Genomic DNA, 16,674 nt, shown 5'->3' with positions numbered 1-16,674 from the left:
TCTACTCTATCTGAGCGACACCTTTTCCCTGTATGGTCTTCTTCAGCCGCGACAACGCGAAAGGTCAAAACAGCATGATTTATGGATGAGGACCTCTTCTGCTCTACCCTCCTCGTTCTCATCACTTTATTTTTTCGCATCCCTCTCAGCTCTGTGGATGAAGTGTCCAGGCCCATCATAGAGGTTACAAAGCTGAGTTGAGTGAGGGGGCTGTGGTAGAGGGGGCACTCTACCACAACCTGTATCTCTTTATAAAGCTTTGTGCTTTTCTGAAGGACACAATGGCAGCATATTGGAGGGTTTCGGGATTCACACCACAACCTGTGTGTGTGTGTGTGTGTGTTTGTGTGTAATGAAGTATATGTGTGGGATGTAAGGTATGTGTGTGTGAGGGACACGGTGTGTGACCTGAGTGAAGATGAGCCCTAGCGACAGCATCAACCTCAGAGATGTGTTGGAGAATGCACATTGCTATTCCTCCCGTGTTGCCCCGGTGCCCTGACTCCCTCTGATGTTTAATTCAAAACAGCATCCAGCTGTAATGAAAAACCTGGGGATTTTTGAGATTAACAACTTTATTGAAGTTCTTCTATAGGACACTCTCCTCCATCCTTCCTGCTGTCTCCATCTCCCAACCCCCTTGCCTCCACACTAACTCGCAGAGTAATTGTTTGGATCGCGATTGCGTTTCGCAGAGGGCAGTGGGGTAAGACGGATTTGTTCGTCTTCTTTTTACTCTTCTTGTGGCTGCCATCGATCATATCTCCTCCCCGCGCGGCCTGACGCAAAGACCTGCAGGAGACTTGACATTAAGCGTGATGAGTGTTCCGTGTGTGTCGAAGAAACGTGTGTGGGGGGATGAGGTGTGTGTATGTATAGGGGCAGGGAGTGCGACACTCACCGTTGGCCAGATCTATGGCTCTCTTTATAACCTCCTTAAAGGTCCCGGTGTCTTTCTCCCAGCCTCTGGCCTGCACCTCACAGCGATGGGCCTTGGACAGGAAATGCAACGCCTGCCACGCAAACAGACACACACAAGAAAATGCATGTAAAACAATTATCCCTCCAACACATAGAATGCTGTGGCCTAGCATTTTTCTTTTTTTATCAAATATTGTCACATACCATAAAGCCTGACCAAGCTGCTGGCCACATCAAGGCATCTGGTTTATAATGAATACAAAGTAAACATATTTAATGAATAAAACAATTAACAGAAGTCATCGCTGTGGCATGACTGGCCTATGGGAGGGGGGAAATAGCAGTGGAAAGACGAGTGGAATGACAAATAACATGCCAGTGCTAAGGGTCTTTGGGTCACACTAACTCACACTAAGGATATGATCAGGGTGGGAAATAAACATTTTGGTCCACCAGCCACTGTGGTAGGTAAATTTAAAAAAAGAAACCAGCCACTCAGATTTTTCCCCAGCCAAAATATTTTTGGCGGCATTATTACAATTATTATTATTTTTTAATTATATATTTTTTTTAAATGGATGAGCACACTTTAGATTTTTCTAAAACAAGAAATGTATTACTAGTAAGAAGTAAATGGGGTTTATTGCTTAATTTCCTTACATTTTTGTGACCTGCGTCTTTTAACCAAAGTTAAAATACATAATTAAGATACAATAGTAAAAACAGATAAACAGTTCTACACTGAACATCAAGAATCAACAAAGTGCTTACCATGCCACAAAAGGCTGATAATATGGCTTATTATAATAAGTCAGGACTAACAGTGCCTAAAATGAACACCCACCACCTGCGGGTAGATTTTGGCATTGGCATTAAATTTCAGTCAAGGGGAAGGTTTACTATTTTTTTTTTTTTAATTAGTCCAGGGGAGGGTCATGTAATTTGTAATTGATGAAACATCAATATTTCTCAGTGTTTTAGAATTTGTTGCTTATTAGGCCATACAGTGCCTTCAGAAAGTATTCATACCCTCAACTTATTCCACATTTTCTTGTGTTACAGACTGAATTGAAAATGGATGAAATAGCTTTTTTTCCCTTCTCACCCATCAACACGCAATACCCCATAAATGACAAAGTGAAAACATGTTTTTAGAAATGTATTGAAAATGAAATACAGAAATATATCATTAATATAAGTATTCATAACCCTGAGTCAATACATGTTAGAATCACCTTTGGCAACGATTACAGCTGTGAGTCTTTCTGGGTAAGTATCTAAGAGCTTTGCACACCTGGATGGTATAATATTTGCCCATTATTCTTTAAAAAAATCTTCATGCTCTGTCAAGTTGGTTGTTGATCATTTCTAGACAGCCATTTTCAAGACTTGCCATAGATTTTTCAAGATGATTTACGTCAAAACTGTAACTAGGCTACTCAGGAACATTAAATGTCCTTGTGTTTTAGGTTATTGTCCTGTTGAAAGGTGAATTATTCTCCCAGTGTCTGGTGGAAAGCAGACAACCAGGTTTTCCTCTAGGATTTTGCTCAGTTTCTTTTAATCCTAAAAAAACCCTTACTAGTCCTTCCCGATGACAAGCATACCCATAACGTAATGCAGCCAACAACATGCTTAAAAATATGAAGCGCGGTACTCAGTAATGTGTTGTTGGATTTGCCCCAAACATAACGCTTCGTATCGAAGACAAAGTTAATTTCTTTGCCACATTTTTTGCAGTTATACTTTAGTGCCTTATTGCAAACAAGATGCATGTTTTGGATTCTTTACAATTCTGTACAGGCGTCCTTTTCACTCTGATATTTAGCTTAGTATTGTGGAGTAACTACAATGTTGTTGATCCATCCTCAGTATTCTCCTATCACGGCCATTAACCTCTAACTGTTTTGAAGTCACCATTGGCCTCATGGTGAAATCCCTGAGCGGTTTATGTCCTCTCCGGACAACTGAGTTAGGAAGGACGCCTGTATCTTTGTGACTGGGTGTATTGACACACCATAGAAAGTGTAATTAATAACTTCATAATTCTCAAAGGGACATTCAATGTTATTTAAAAAATGTTTTTTTTACCCTTCTACCAATAGGTGCCCTTCTTTGCGAGGAATTTGAAAACCTCATTGGTCTTTGTCGTTGAATCTGTGTTTGAAATTTACTGGTCGACCGAGGGAACTTACTGATAATTGTCTTCATTTTAATTAGACTTTAACAACAAGAGGGCTTTGTGTTTGAGCCTATTTCTTCCTATTTAAGAAATAAAAGGTAGGCATATATGTTTGACAGATGGAATTAGGCTATAGGCTGCTATATCCATAGATTTGTCAGTCAATTCCTCCACTCACCATGAACTCTTTAAATAACAGGCCTCCACTGACACGGAGATAGCCTAAGTTAAAACCAAGACACAAATTGAGGGTTTATGCCATAGGCCTACCTTTCATTAAAGAAAATGTCAAAAAAGCACAGCCAGATAGCTTACGATTAAGAAAATAAAACTGATCCGATTATATAAAGTGATCATTAACAGCGCTTTGGTCTGTGATGCTTTATGTTACAAACAAGCTGTAAAATACCCAGGAAAGACATTATGGGGATACTGTACCATTGTTTAGTTTCTTTGACATTCAGAGGCTGAGCTATAGCCGAGGAAACAAAAAATAGACTTTGGGGAAAGAGGGATACCTAGGTCAGTTGTACAACTAAATGCCTTCAACTGAAATGTGTCTTCTGCACTTAACCCAACCCCTCTGAATCAGAGAGGTGCGGGGGGCTGCCATCCACGTCTTCGGCGCCCGGGGAACAGTGGGTTAACTGCCTTGCTCAGGGGCAGAACGACAGATTTTTACCTTGTCAACTCGTCGATTCGACCCAGCAACCTTTCGGTTACTGTCCCAACGCACTAACCACTAGGCTACCTGCCGCCCCAGCTTGGGAAGTAATCAAATTCTGTCACTATCAATTGATTAAGCTATTCACTTTCTGTACAATAGAAGATGTTTAAACCCAGACAGCTTTTAGGGAAACACTTGTGACCTCCTCGTTGGGTTAAGCCACGGAAGAAGAGTAACCAGCAGTTAAAGCTTACATTTTTCTGCATCGGTAGGCCAACTCTGTCTGGGGTGTAAAGGTAGGCCTAACATTTCTAAGTACCATGCTCAGATGATGTCTCAGATGTAATTATTTGCAAACAAGACACACAGATTTGGCATTGGAGAAATATGATAAGATGAACACATAGACCTCTCTCTGTGTCCATTCTGAGCCTGTACATTTCGGGTAATTTGTGCGGTGTTTAAAAAAATTCCGCTAATATGTAAAATGGCGAAGAATTGCATGAAATTTGTATTAAAAGGCTATTTTCTTTCCTGACCTGTAAATACGATGACAGATTCATGCAATGCTTTTACTATTAAGGAGATCTTTCCACCCCTACTCTTGTCCACAGTGGCCTGCGAACCCACAACCTTCTGGCCCGCAGCCCTGTGCTCTATAAAAATTCCTGCATTGCCATGTAACGCTTACAAGTTGAAGAACAGTTTCTAAAACTGCATATCTAAGGCTCTGGTCTGTCCAATAAGTGAGGGTAAACGGTAGACATATTCTCTGCTATCCACTTTGTTTAAATTATTATTCTTGGTATAGGGGTCATTTGTTTCTTTTTTCAAGAGTTCAGGGAGGGTTTAGGTAAATATATATTTTGCTTAAGGGAGGGCCATCCATTTTCATTTCAGAGGTCTGTATTATAAATAACGTTCACTCCCCTAAGAATGTCCAATTCACCAGCCACGTTGGCAGGTGGTCACACTCAGGGCTATACAATATGAGCATTTCATAAAAATAGTCAAGTATGGCCACAAGTGCAAGTTGTGATTTATAGCAAAAGAAATGCTGCAGTAGCTGTTTTCAAAGTATTTCTGCCTTTTTGTTTCATATTTGGTATTGCACAAAGAAATCTGAATCCTAACGTTAACTTATCCCACCTTCCGCAGCCATACTGCCTGTCTGGGGTGGCTGTGAGCACTGAGGGATGTGCTGAAAGATTCATTTTTAGAAGCAATGGGCACAGGTATACATGTTGGTCTAATTCATTCTAAAGTCTACTACAGTGAGACTTTGTTCTCGTGTTTCTTGGCTAGTTACACTGTTTTGCTCACAAGCTAGGTTGCTTTTCAATGTGTGAGTTTGCTTGCACTGCTAGCAAAAAGAGACATCTTCGGTCTCTACTAGTGAGATTCTCCCAGGCACACATGACAACTGGAGTGGCACTGTTACCAGGGTAACCTTAAAGGGGCAGCATTTTTTATTTATTTGACTCAGATCACAGAATATTAAATTAAATAGAGCATTATACAACATTACTTCGTACTAGTAATACATTTCTTGTTTTAGTAACATTACGAAGCATGCTCATCCATTTTCTTGTGGGTTTTTTTGTAATAAAAAGAATTGGGAGTGGCTGGTAGATTTTCTTATCCACCTGCCACAGAGGATGCTATACAAAAAAATATATTTTAGACCCTGCCCTATGCTGACATGATGTGCTCCTAAGTAGAAATGTAGAAGCACACAAATACATCTAAGAGAACAATTAAAGTATAAGTATTGTAACGACAAAAAACAACAAAATGTGAATGAATAAAAGGAGTAATCCATGCTCAATCAAGCACAATCCTTACCGCGGTAACTTGGGAAATCGCTTGTCTGTGATGAAAAAAACCCCCAGACTGCTATGTCTTCCTAGCAGCAGACAGTTTCAGCAAACTTAAACTAACATTGAAAAACAACCTAGTGTGTGAACAAAACACTATAACTGGCCAATAAACACGAGGACAAAGTCATACTTTAGTAGCTTTTCTTTATAATTTGACCAACTTCTACATGTGGCCTTTGTATGAAGGGAAAAAAACTGTCTCATCAACAAATAGGAGCCATCTATCACTGTGTGGCTAAGTGCAACACCATTAGTCACCAATGTCTATCAGTTACTAATGAGCCTATAAATAGCTTATTAACAGGCGCAAAGTCCATTACAATACTTTTTCCCTCTCTCCTCAGAGCACATACAGTAAGTATATTTCATGTGTGGTGTTTGCACAGCTAAATGTCAAGGGATGTTAGGGGAATGTTAAGGGGGCCTACTAACTCGTTGTCACCAAGCCTGGTGCTCTGTCTGTCTTCATACAGCAGGGCGTAGTGACGCCAGATCTCAGCGTCGGTGCTACGGCGGGACGTGCGCGACCCAGGAGCTCCTGGACCTTGGCCCGCAGTGACGAGGCCTGGTCGCCATGGTTATCCGTCATGTCCTGCACCACCGCCCGCACCAGGATCTCTAGAATCTGGAACACAGAGAACAGGGACGAGTGGGAATGTGAATGTTGCGCTACTTTGGTTTGCAGTGAGAGAGGAGTCAGAAAGGGTGGAGTGACTACTTTTGTCGAAATCGAAGAGAAAGTGGTGGGTGGTTTGGTGTGTGAACCTGACCACACTGGCTTGAATTACATATGTCCTCTCTCAACATAGGCCAGTTGGGTTTCCTCAATGTCTCGTGGCTGCGTCATCCTCTGTTTCTAGTTTGGTGACTGCCATCTGAGTAGGAGAGTATTTCACACTGACGCTTTCCGCACTTGGTTTCAATTTCACGTCACACCCACTCAAATGCAATACGATAGGGACTGAGACTGGAATATCAACACTGGGCAGAATTTATCTGGCTTGTTTTCCATTGTCTCAATGGAAATGTATGCATAGTCACGATCATCACGCAGTACAATTTAAAAAAGTGACAGGGCAGAGCAATGCCAGATTTGAAAATATGACCTCACCCTCTTTTACATATTTTAATTAAATACTTTCCCATATGAATAATAAAATGATTTCATCATCAGCACACTGAAAACAAATAATTAAGTTAGAAAGCAACACACACCACTCACACACAGGCATGTAATAGTCATAGCTATATTGAACAAAAATATAAATATAAAATATAAATGCAATATGGAACAATTTCAAAGAAGTTACTGAGTTAGTTCTTTTTTTATTTTTTATCAGTCAATTGAAATAAATAAATTAGGCCCTAATCTATGAATTTCACATGACTGGCAGGAGTGCAACCATTGGTGGGCCAGGCCCACCCATGGGCTCTAGTCTAAAGTCTAAAGAAGGCCAGCATCCCGGAGTAGCCTCTTCACTGTTGACGTTGAGACTGAGTTTTGCGGGTACTATTTAATGAAGCTGCCAGTTGAGGACTTGTGAGGCGCCTGTTTCTCAAACTAGACACTAATGTACTTGTCCTCTTGCTCAGTTGTGCACCAGGGCCTCCCACTCCTCTTTCTATTATGGTTAGAGCCAGTTTGCTGTTCTGGGAAGGGAGTAGTACACAACGTTGTACGGGATCTTCATTTTCTTGGCAATTTCTCGCATGGAATAGCCTTCATTTCTCAGAACAAGAATAGACTGACGAGTTTCAGAAGAAAGTTATTTGTTTCTGGCCATATTGACCCTGTAATCGAACCCACAAATGCTGATGCTCCAGATACTCAACTAGTTAAAAGGCGCCCAGTTTTATTGCTTCTTTAATGAGAACAACAGTTTAAAGCTTTGCTAACATAATTGCAAAAGGGTTATCACTCCTGTGTTCCAATGGCACGTTGTGTTAGCTAATCCAAGTTCATCATTTTACTTGATCAATTAAAATGATGAACTTGGATTAGCTAACACAACGTGCCATTGGAACACATGAGTGATGGTTGCTGATAATGGGCCTCTGTACGCCTATGTAGATAATCCATAAAAACAAAATTATTGGCCGTTTCCAGCTACAATAGTCATTTACAACATTAACCATGTCTACACTGTATTTCTGATCAATTTGATGTTATTTTAATGGACAAAAATGTGCTTCATTATCAAAGACAAGGACATTTCTAAGTGACCCCAAACTTTTGAACGGTAGTGTGTGTGTGTATATATATATAAACACATATACACATAAAAATAATAATGTGTCTCTGAACAAAGGGGGGGGGGGGGGGGTCAAAATCAAATGTAACAGTCAGTATCTGGTGTGGCCCCAAGCTGCATTAAGTACTGCAGTGCATCTCCTCCTCATGGACTGCACCAGATTCGCCAGTTCTTGCTGTGAGATGTTACCCCACTCTTCCACCAAGGTACCTGTAAGTTCCCGGACATTTCCGGGGGGAATGGCCCTAGCACTCACCCTTTGATCCAACAGGTCCCAGACCTGCTCAATGGGATTGAGATCTAGGCTCTTCGCTGGCCATGGCAAAACACTGACATTACGGTCTTGCAGGGAATCACGCACAGAACGAGCAGTATAGCTGGTGGTATTGTCATGCTGGAGGGTCATGTCAGGATGAGCCTGCAGGAAGGGTACCACATGAAGGAGGAGGATGTCTTCCCCGTAACGCACAGCATTGAGATTGCCTGCAATGACAACAAGCTCAGTCCGATGATGCTGTGACACACCGCCCTAGACCACGACGGACCCTCCACCTTCAAATCGATCCCGCTCCAGAGCACTGGCCTCGGTGTAACGCTCAAACCTTCGACAATAAAGGCAAATCCGACCATCATCCCATGTGAGACAAAACCGCGACTCGTCACTGAAGAGCACTTTTTGCCAGTCCTGTCTGGTCCAGCGACGGTGGGTTTGTTGCCGGTGATGTAAGGCAGGTCCTCACCAGACAACAGGCCTACAAGCCCTCAGTCCAGCCCATCTCAGCCTATTGCAGACAGTCTGAGCACTGATGGAGGGATTGTGCGTTCCTGGTGTATCTCCGGCAGTTGTTGTTGCCATCCTGTACCTGTCCCGCAGGTGTGATGTTTGGATGTACTGATCCTGCGCAGGTGTTGTTACACGTGGTCTGCCACTGCGAGGACAAACAGCTGTCTGTCCTGTCTCCCTGTAGCGCTGTCTTTGGTGTCTCACAGTACGGACATTGCAATTTATTGCCCTGGCCACATCTGCAGTCCTCATGCCTCCTTGCAGCATGCCTAAGGCACGTTCACGCAGATGAGCAGGGACCCTGGGCATCTTCCTTTTGGTGTTTTTCAGAGTCAGTAGAAAGGCCTCTTTAGTGTCCTAAGTTTTCATAACTGTGACCTTAATTGCCTACTGTCTGTAAGCTATTAGTGTCTTAACAACCGTTCCACAGGTGCATGTTCATTAATTGTTTATGGTCCATTGAACAAGCACAGGAAACAGTGTTTAAACTCTTTGCAATGAAGATCTGTGAAGTTATTTGGATTTTTACGAATTATCTTTGAAAGACAGGGTCCTGAAAAAGGGACGTTTCTTTTTCTGCTGAGTTTTTAAAATATATATATATATATATATATATATAACTCAGTTTCACAATTCCTGACATTTAAGCCAAGTAAAAATTCCCTGTCTTTGGTCAGTTAGGATCACCACTTTATTTTAAGAATGTGAAATGTCAGAATAATAGTAGAGAATGATTTATTTCAGCTTTTATTTCTATCATCACATTCCCAGTGGGTCAGAAGTTCACATACATTTCTCCAAAAAGTACGATCTTTGTCCCCATGTGCAGTTGCAAACCGTAGTCTGGCTTTTTCATGGCGGTTTTGGAGCAGTGGCTTCTTCCTTGCTGAGCGGCCTTTCAGGTTATGTCGACATAGGATTAATTTTACTGTGGATATAGATACTTTTGTACCCGTTTCCTCCAGCATCTTCACAAGGTCCTTTGCTGTTGTCCTGGGATTGATTTGCACTTTTTGCACCAAAGTACGTTCATCTCTAGGAAACAGAACGCATCTCCTTCCTGAGCGGTATGATGGCTGCATGGTCCCATGGTGTTTATAGTTGCGTACTATTGTTTATACAGATGAACGTGGTACCTTCAGGCGTTTGGACATTGCTCCCAAGGATGAACCAGACTTGGAGGTCCACAAATTTTTTTTGAGGTCTTGGCTGATTTCTTTAGATTTCCCCATGATGTCAAGCAAAGAGGCACGGAGTTTGAAGGTAGGCCTTGAAATACATCCGCAGGTACACCTCCAATTGACTCAAATTATGTAAATTAGCTTATCAGAAGCTTCTAAAGCCATGACATCATTTTCTGGAACTTTCCAAGTTGTTTAAAGGCACAGTCAACTTACTGTATGTAAACTTCTGACCCACTGGAATTGTGATACAATGAATTATAAGTGAAATAATCTGTCTTTAAACAATTGTTGGAAAAATTACTTGTCATGCACAAAGTAGATGTCCTAACCGACTTGCCAAAACTATAGTTTGTTAACAAGAAATTTGTGGAGTGGTTGAAAAGCTTGTCTTAATGACGCCAACCTAAGTGTATGTAAACTTCCGACTTCAACTGTATACACACACACACACACACACACACACACACACACACACACACACACACACACACACGACCAGTCAAAAGTTTGGACACACCTACTCCTTCTAGGGTTTTTCTTTATTTTTACTATTTTCTACATTGTAGAATAGTGAACACATCAAAACTATGGAATCATGTAGTAACCCAAACACAGACATACAGGTAACTGACAAAATAATACAAACACTTGAGTAAATAAGGGATACAAGGTATATTGAAAGCAGCAATTAACACCCCATCATGCTTAGGGTCATGTATAAAAATAATGCGCAGGCCTTTATTTTCGCTACCATGGCTATGCCCCCATAGGATGACAATTCCCCCATCCACAGAGCACGAGTGGTCACTGAATGGTTTAACGAGCATGAAAAGTATGTAAACCATATGCCATAGCCGTCTCGGTCACCAGATCTCATCCCAATTGAACACTTATGGGAGATTCTGGAGCGGCATCTGAGACCCCCCCAATAGACGTCCAGACACTTGTAGAATCTATGCCAAGGTGCATTGAAGCTGTTCTGGCTCGTGGTGGCTCAAAATCCTATTAAGACACTTTCCTTTATTTTGGCAGTTACCTATTTGTGTTCCATAAGCAACGAGCGGGTGAGACAGTAGAGGATGATATCACTGAGACATCTCAAAAGGTCTGTCCATGTGCTCCACTAAAAGCCAGGAAGTGCAACAGCGTTCTGGGCCTCATTCTGTCTGTCCAGGGGAATGTTATTTATGAAGCCCTCATGCACTGCACCGAATACCAACACTCCAGTCTGAGCACGCTCAGTAGAGGTAGGGGAAAGGCGCGAGAGACCTCAAATGGATGAAAGGTGGGGCCTACGGGTTGGAGATATCTCCCCTGGGTTTGTGTAGTCTGTGGGGAGTGTGTGTCTCTCGTCATGCATATCTGGGCAGTGTGTGTGTGGTCTGGAATGGAGGGGTTTGGGAAAGGGGGGGATACCTAGTCAGTTGAACAACTGAATACCTTCAACTGAAATGTGTCTTCCGCATTTAACCCTTTCCCCTCTGAATCAGAGAGGTGCTGGGGGCTGCCTTAAACGACATCCACGTCTTCGGCGCCCGGGGAACAATGGGTTAGCTGCCTTGCTCAGGGGCAGAACAACATATTTTATTTTACCTTGTCAGCTCAGGGATTCGATCCAGCAACCTTTCGGTTACTGGCCCAACGCTCTAACCACTAGGCTACCTTTGTGTGTGGGTAGTATGTGGGGTTAAACTGCAAGTTGTGTGTGTCTCCCTATGTATTGGTGTGAGAGTGTGTGGGTGTCCCCATGCTAGACTTTGAGAGTGTGTGCATGTCTCCCACACGCGTGCCTGTGTAAGTGGTTTCCCAGAAGTCAGCTAGGCCTGCTCCCTTTGAAGTTGTGGCACTAACAGAAAGCCAGCTAGTGAACAGCTTGTTTGCTAAGCTAAGGATTCTTTACTGTATCCCACTTCTGATTGTTCACATGAACATTTCAGCCAAACATGAAACCTCTAGCCTACTGTACATATCCATACAACCACTCACAGGGAGGGATTTCACATTCACAGTGACTGAATCAACAGAGCCAATGCATTTCTTGTAGTATGATTGTGTTTAAAGACTCCATCCCAGAGAGTCTTGACACCAAGTGATCAAATGACCCAGCTTTTAGTTAAATGGGCTGTCAGTTCAGCTGCAGGCAGACTGGCGGGCGGGCAACACTGCCTCTGCTAATGCGCGCCTATATTATTGTTTTGTCTCCAGTTGACTGTGGCCTGCCCGCCGGTGGAGGAGGAAGAGAATCTGTGAGGAAGTGGATCTGATAGCTTCAAGTGGTGTGAACTTCAACAGGCAGGAGGGAGTGGAAAGGCCCCCTTCACACTAAACCAAAGGGTTGGATCTGGTCCAAACCAAACTCCTCTCCTCACTACCACCCTAATCATACACCTGATAGTCAAGCCACCCAGACACCTACACAACATATACAAAAGTATGTGGAATCCAGGATTCTCTCCCCCTTCTCCCTCTTTCACTACAGCTTCCTACCCAGGGGCATTCCACGAGAGTTCTGATTTTTTATTCCCCTTCTCAACACTCACGTGTAACAAATGACTTGTCTTCCGATTCTCTTTTGGGTGCTCCAAGTTTTCACAGTGTAAGTCCAAGCTGTATCACATCCGGCCGTGATTGGGAGTCCCAACTGGCCCAGCATCGTCCGGGTTTGGCCATCATTGTAAATAAGAATTTGTTCTTAACTGACTTACCTAGTTAAATAAGGATTCAATTTAAAAATAAATAATAATTATAAAAAAATGACCTCTCCCCCACCTCTGTGTTTAAAATGTAAACTTTCAATATATGAGCAGGTCCTCAGATGCTGGAACAAATGTAATTCTGTATACCATAACGGTGTGGCAAATATCTCCCTACACACACACACACCACCCACCCCTCTCCTGACCCTCAGATAGGGTGCCAGTGTATACAGTGGCAAGAAAAACTATGTGAACCCTTTGGAACTACCTGGATTTCTGAATAAATTGGTCATAAAATGTGATCTGATCTTCATCTAAGTAACAACAATAGACAAACACAGACTGCTTAAACTAATAACACAAACAATTATATGTTTTCATGTCTTTATTGAACACACCGTGTAAACATTCACAGTGCAGGGAAGAAAAAGTATGTCAACCCTGGATTCAATAACTGGTTGACCCTCCTTTGGCAGCAATAACCTCAACCAAATTTTTTCTGTAGTCGCGGATCAGAACTGCACAACAGTCAGGAGGAATTTTGGACCATTCTTCTTTACAAAACGGTTTCAGTTCAGCAATATTATGGGATATCTGTTGTGAACTGCTCTCGAGGTCAAGCCACAGCATCTCAAATCGGGTTGAGGTCAGGACTCTAACTGGGCCACTCCAGAAGACGTATTTTCTTCTGTTGAAGACATTCTGTTGTTGATTTACTTCTGTGTTTTGGGTCATTGTCCTGTTGCATCACCCAACTTCTGTTGAGCTTCAATTGGCGGACAGATAGCCTTCCATTCTCCTGAAATATGTCTTGGTAAACTTGGGAAATCATTTCCCCGTTGATGATAGCAAGCTGTCCAGGCCCTGATGCAGCAAAGCAGCCCCAAACCATGATGCTCCCTCCACCATACTTTACAGTTGGGATGAGGTTTTGATGTTGGTGTGCTGTGCCTTTTTTCCTCCACACACAGTGTTGTGTTCCTTCCAAACAACTCAACTGTAGTTTCATCTGTCTACAGAATATTTTGCCAGTAGCGCTGTGGAAAATCCAGGTGCACTTTTGCAAACTTCAGACTTGCAGCAATGTTTTTTTTTGGACAGCAGTGGCTTCTTCCATGGTGTCCTCCCATTAACACCATTCTTGTTTAGTGTTTTACTTATCATAGACTCGTCAACAGAGATGTTAGCATGTTTCAGAGATTTCTCTAAGTCTTTAGCTGACACTCTAGGATTCTTCTTAACCTCATTGAGCATTCTGCGCTGTGCTCTTGCAGTCATCTTCGCAGGATGGCCACTCCTAGGGAGAGTAGCAACAGTGCTGAACTTTCTCAATTTATAGACAATTTGTCTTACCGTGGACTGATGAACATGAAGGCTTTTAGAGATACTTTTGTAACCGTTTCCAGCTTTATGCAAGTCAACAATTCTTAATCTTAGGTCTTCTGAGATCTCTTTTGTTCGAGGCATGGTTCACATCAGGCAATGCTTCTTGTGAATAGCAAACTCAAATTTTGTGAGTGTTTTTTTAATTTGGCAAGGCAGCTCTAACCAACATCTCCAATCTCGTCTCATTGATTGGACTCCAGGTTAGCTGACTCCAATTATCTTTTGGAGAAGTCTTTAGCCTAGGGGTTCACATACTCTTTACAACCTACACTGAATGTTTAAATGATGTATTCAATATAGACAAGAAAAATACAATAATTTGTGTGTTATTAGTTTAAGCACACTATGTTTGTCTATTGTTATGACTTAAATGAAGATCAGATCAAATTTGATGACCAATTTATGCAGAAATCTAGGTAATTCCAGAGTTCACATACTTTTCTTGCCACTGTATGTCTGTGGGCCAGAGGGAGATCCTCTTTTTCCATATTTGCTATAAAAATAAAAATACACATCTATCAGTGTGTATGTGAGATAATGCAGTGAGAGCCAGGGTACAATACATATGTCACAGTAGAAAGCTGTGAAAGGCCTGCTAACACCCATAAACAAGGTTTCCCTCTGCCTACTGGCTCTGAGAAGGGGCTGGTCTGACTTATCAGTTAGCTGCCATACTGGCACAGTCGTTGGTGGGAGTCTGTGTGTTGGAGGGTTATCAAGAGGGGCGGTGCTGGGTAAATTAGTGTTAATGTTGATTGACAGCTCTCTTCTGCCACTGGGACACCTCAGCGTCTGAAGCTCATTTTTGCCTGGAAGGTCTCAGACAGGATTCATCTGACTGTCGATTGCGATGAAAAATGTGTAACAAATGAAATCCCTAAATGGGACTTTTGTGATGGTTTCTCTATGTGGTCAATGCAGAAAAAAAGTGACAAGTTAAATGGGGGAAATTGAATGGATCGCTCTCCCAGATTCGTTCTGTATCCTGTTATAGCGTGAAATTAAGAGGAAAAGTAATATCCTCCCACGGGGAGTGAGCGAGATGTGAAAACGGAGTCAAGGTTTGATGTACGCTGGAGTAACGAGAGCACAGTAAAGTGAGATTTGATCCATTTTGAATTAGACTTCCTAGATTTAGAACAAGGGAAAGAAAAAAACGTTAATTATTTTCTCTGTTTTAAAGGAATGCGTGAGTGTGTGTTCATAGACGGCTGGTTTAACTTAACCCATCATTTCTCACTAGGACCCAGTGGATAAGGAAAATACAGAGCGCACGTGACAGACGTCCTCGCAAGTCACTCAAGCAACTCTAGAGTTGATTATCCTCTACATTCCATAGAAGAGGAATACATCATAGCCATGGCTCGAAAGCGCAACCATTTTGGTCGCATATGCTCCTAAATATTTTGCTGTGCAACGTGACATTTTATTTTGTGAGCAACGGGGATAAAAAAAAAATATCGCACAGATAATTGTGGTAATGATTAAGCCTCGCTGTACCCGAGTGCCCTAGAGCAAATGGTCTATCTAGAAAACTCCTCGGACTAGGCCATTATTCAAGCCATTATTGGAGGGACAGCACAGCGCATGAACAAGGCAGAGAGAGGAGTTGGCAGACCACTGGGCACCGGGGCTACGGTGCTCAAATTTTCCACCTCTCAAAATGTAGGCCTACTGCTAATAAAGTTAACAAAGCACTGGCTATTTTATCTAGCTAGCTACCGTAATGAATAGGTATATGCAGTTATGTCGATTACAGAAACGGTGCAACGCTGGTGAACATGGAAATGCGCCATTCTCCTGTTTTAGCTAGACACCGCTTGTAATAGAGTTGTGCGCCCTCGTCTCCACATTTTCAGCGCCATAGCCAACTTTCAATTACTACTACGGTCATTTCAATAAATCTATAGGTAGCACTAAGTAGTTCAAATGAGGTAGCCAACATTTGGCTGGCTGTCATGTTCCAGTAAATTAATTTGATACATTTTTCAACTGTGCTTATTACGCAACAAGGTTATAGCCACCAATTTAGTTTCCGACTGTGCATGCATGCATTGCATGATCAATGTTGCAAATGTGAAGCGCAAGCCATTAATCATAGGCCAATCACATGTGGATGCATTTATTTATTTTTATTTCAGATGCCTATATTAATGAATAGGCAGTTCCATCTTAATTCTGGTATTAGGCAATGGGCTATCGATTTCATTAAAAATATTCAGCCGTTCCTGGTTATTTCTATGGCCTCTGGTATAGAAATATGCTGCTGTTGCTTGCCTGTTTGCCCCACTGACGTCAAAGTCCATTGTTTCAGAATGTCAAACGTCCAAATGTACTTTACAAACCTTTGGTTTAAAATGAATAGCGTTTCTTTTTTAGGGATCAAATGTAATGAATCTCAATAGGTAGTGCTTTTACTCAATGTAGAAACCTAATATGGCACCAATGACTTTTTATCTCAATGACCGATATCAACATCGTAGTTTTTATAATAAACAAGCGTCTTTACAGTGCTACATATTAATTTTTAGGGCACAACATGTGTTTCACAAGTAGCTAGAATTCATAAAAGGCCCAATACATGCTATATACCAATCAATTTCAAAATAATACTATTTTCTGGTGCTCCAAATGTTATGTTGCGCTCCTAACTTTTTAAAGTTGGAAGCACGAGTGCTACCAATGCATTTAATAACATGCAGAGCCCTGGTCATGGCCCATA

General features: G+C 42.0%; 1 pseudogene; it reads right to left on the bottom strand.

Annotated features, from left to right (window-relative positions):
- Positions 1-16,674, bottom strand: part of LOC139569815 (tetratricopeptide repeat protein 27-like) — a 153,456-nt pseudogene that overhangs the window by 2,359 nt on the left and 134,423 nt on the right.

This window comes from Salvelinus alpinus, chromosome 3, assembly GCF_045679555.1.
Source record: "Salvelinus alpinus chromosome 3, SLU_Salpinus.1, whole genome shotgun sequence".
NCBI classification, from domain to species: Eukaryota; Metazoa; Chordata; class Actinopteri; order Salmoniformes; family Salmonidae; genus Salvelinus; species Salvelinus alpinus.
This window is presented reverse-complemented; position numbering and strand designations above follow the sequence as displayed.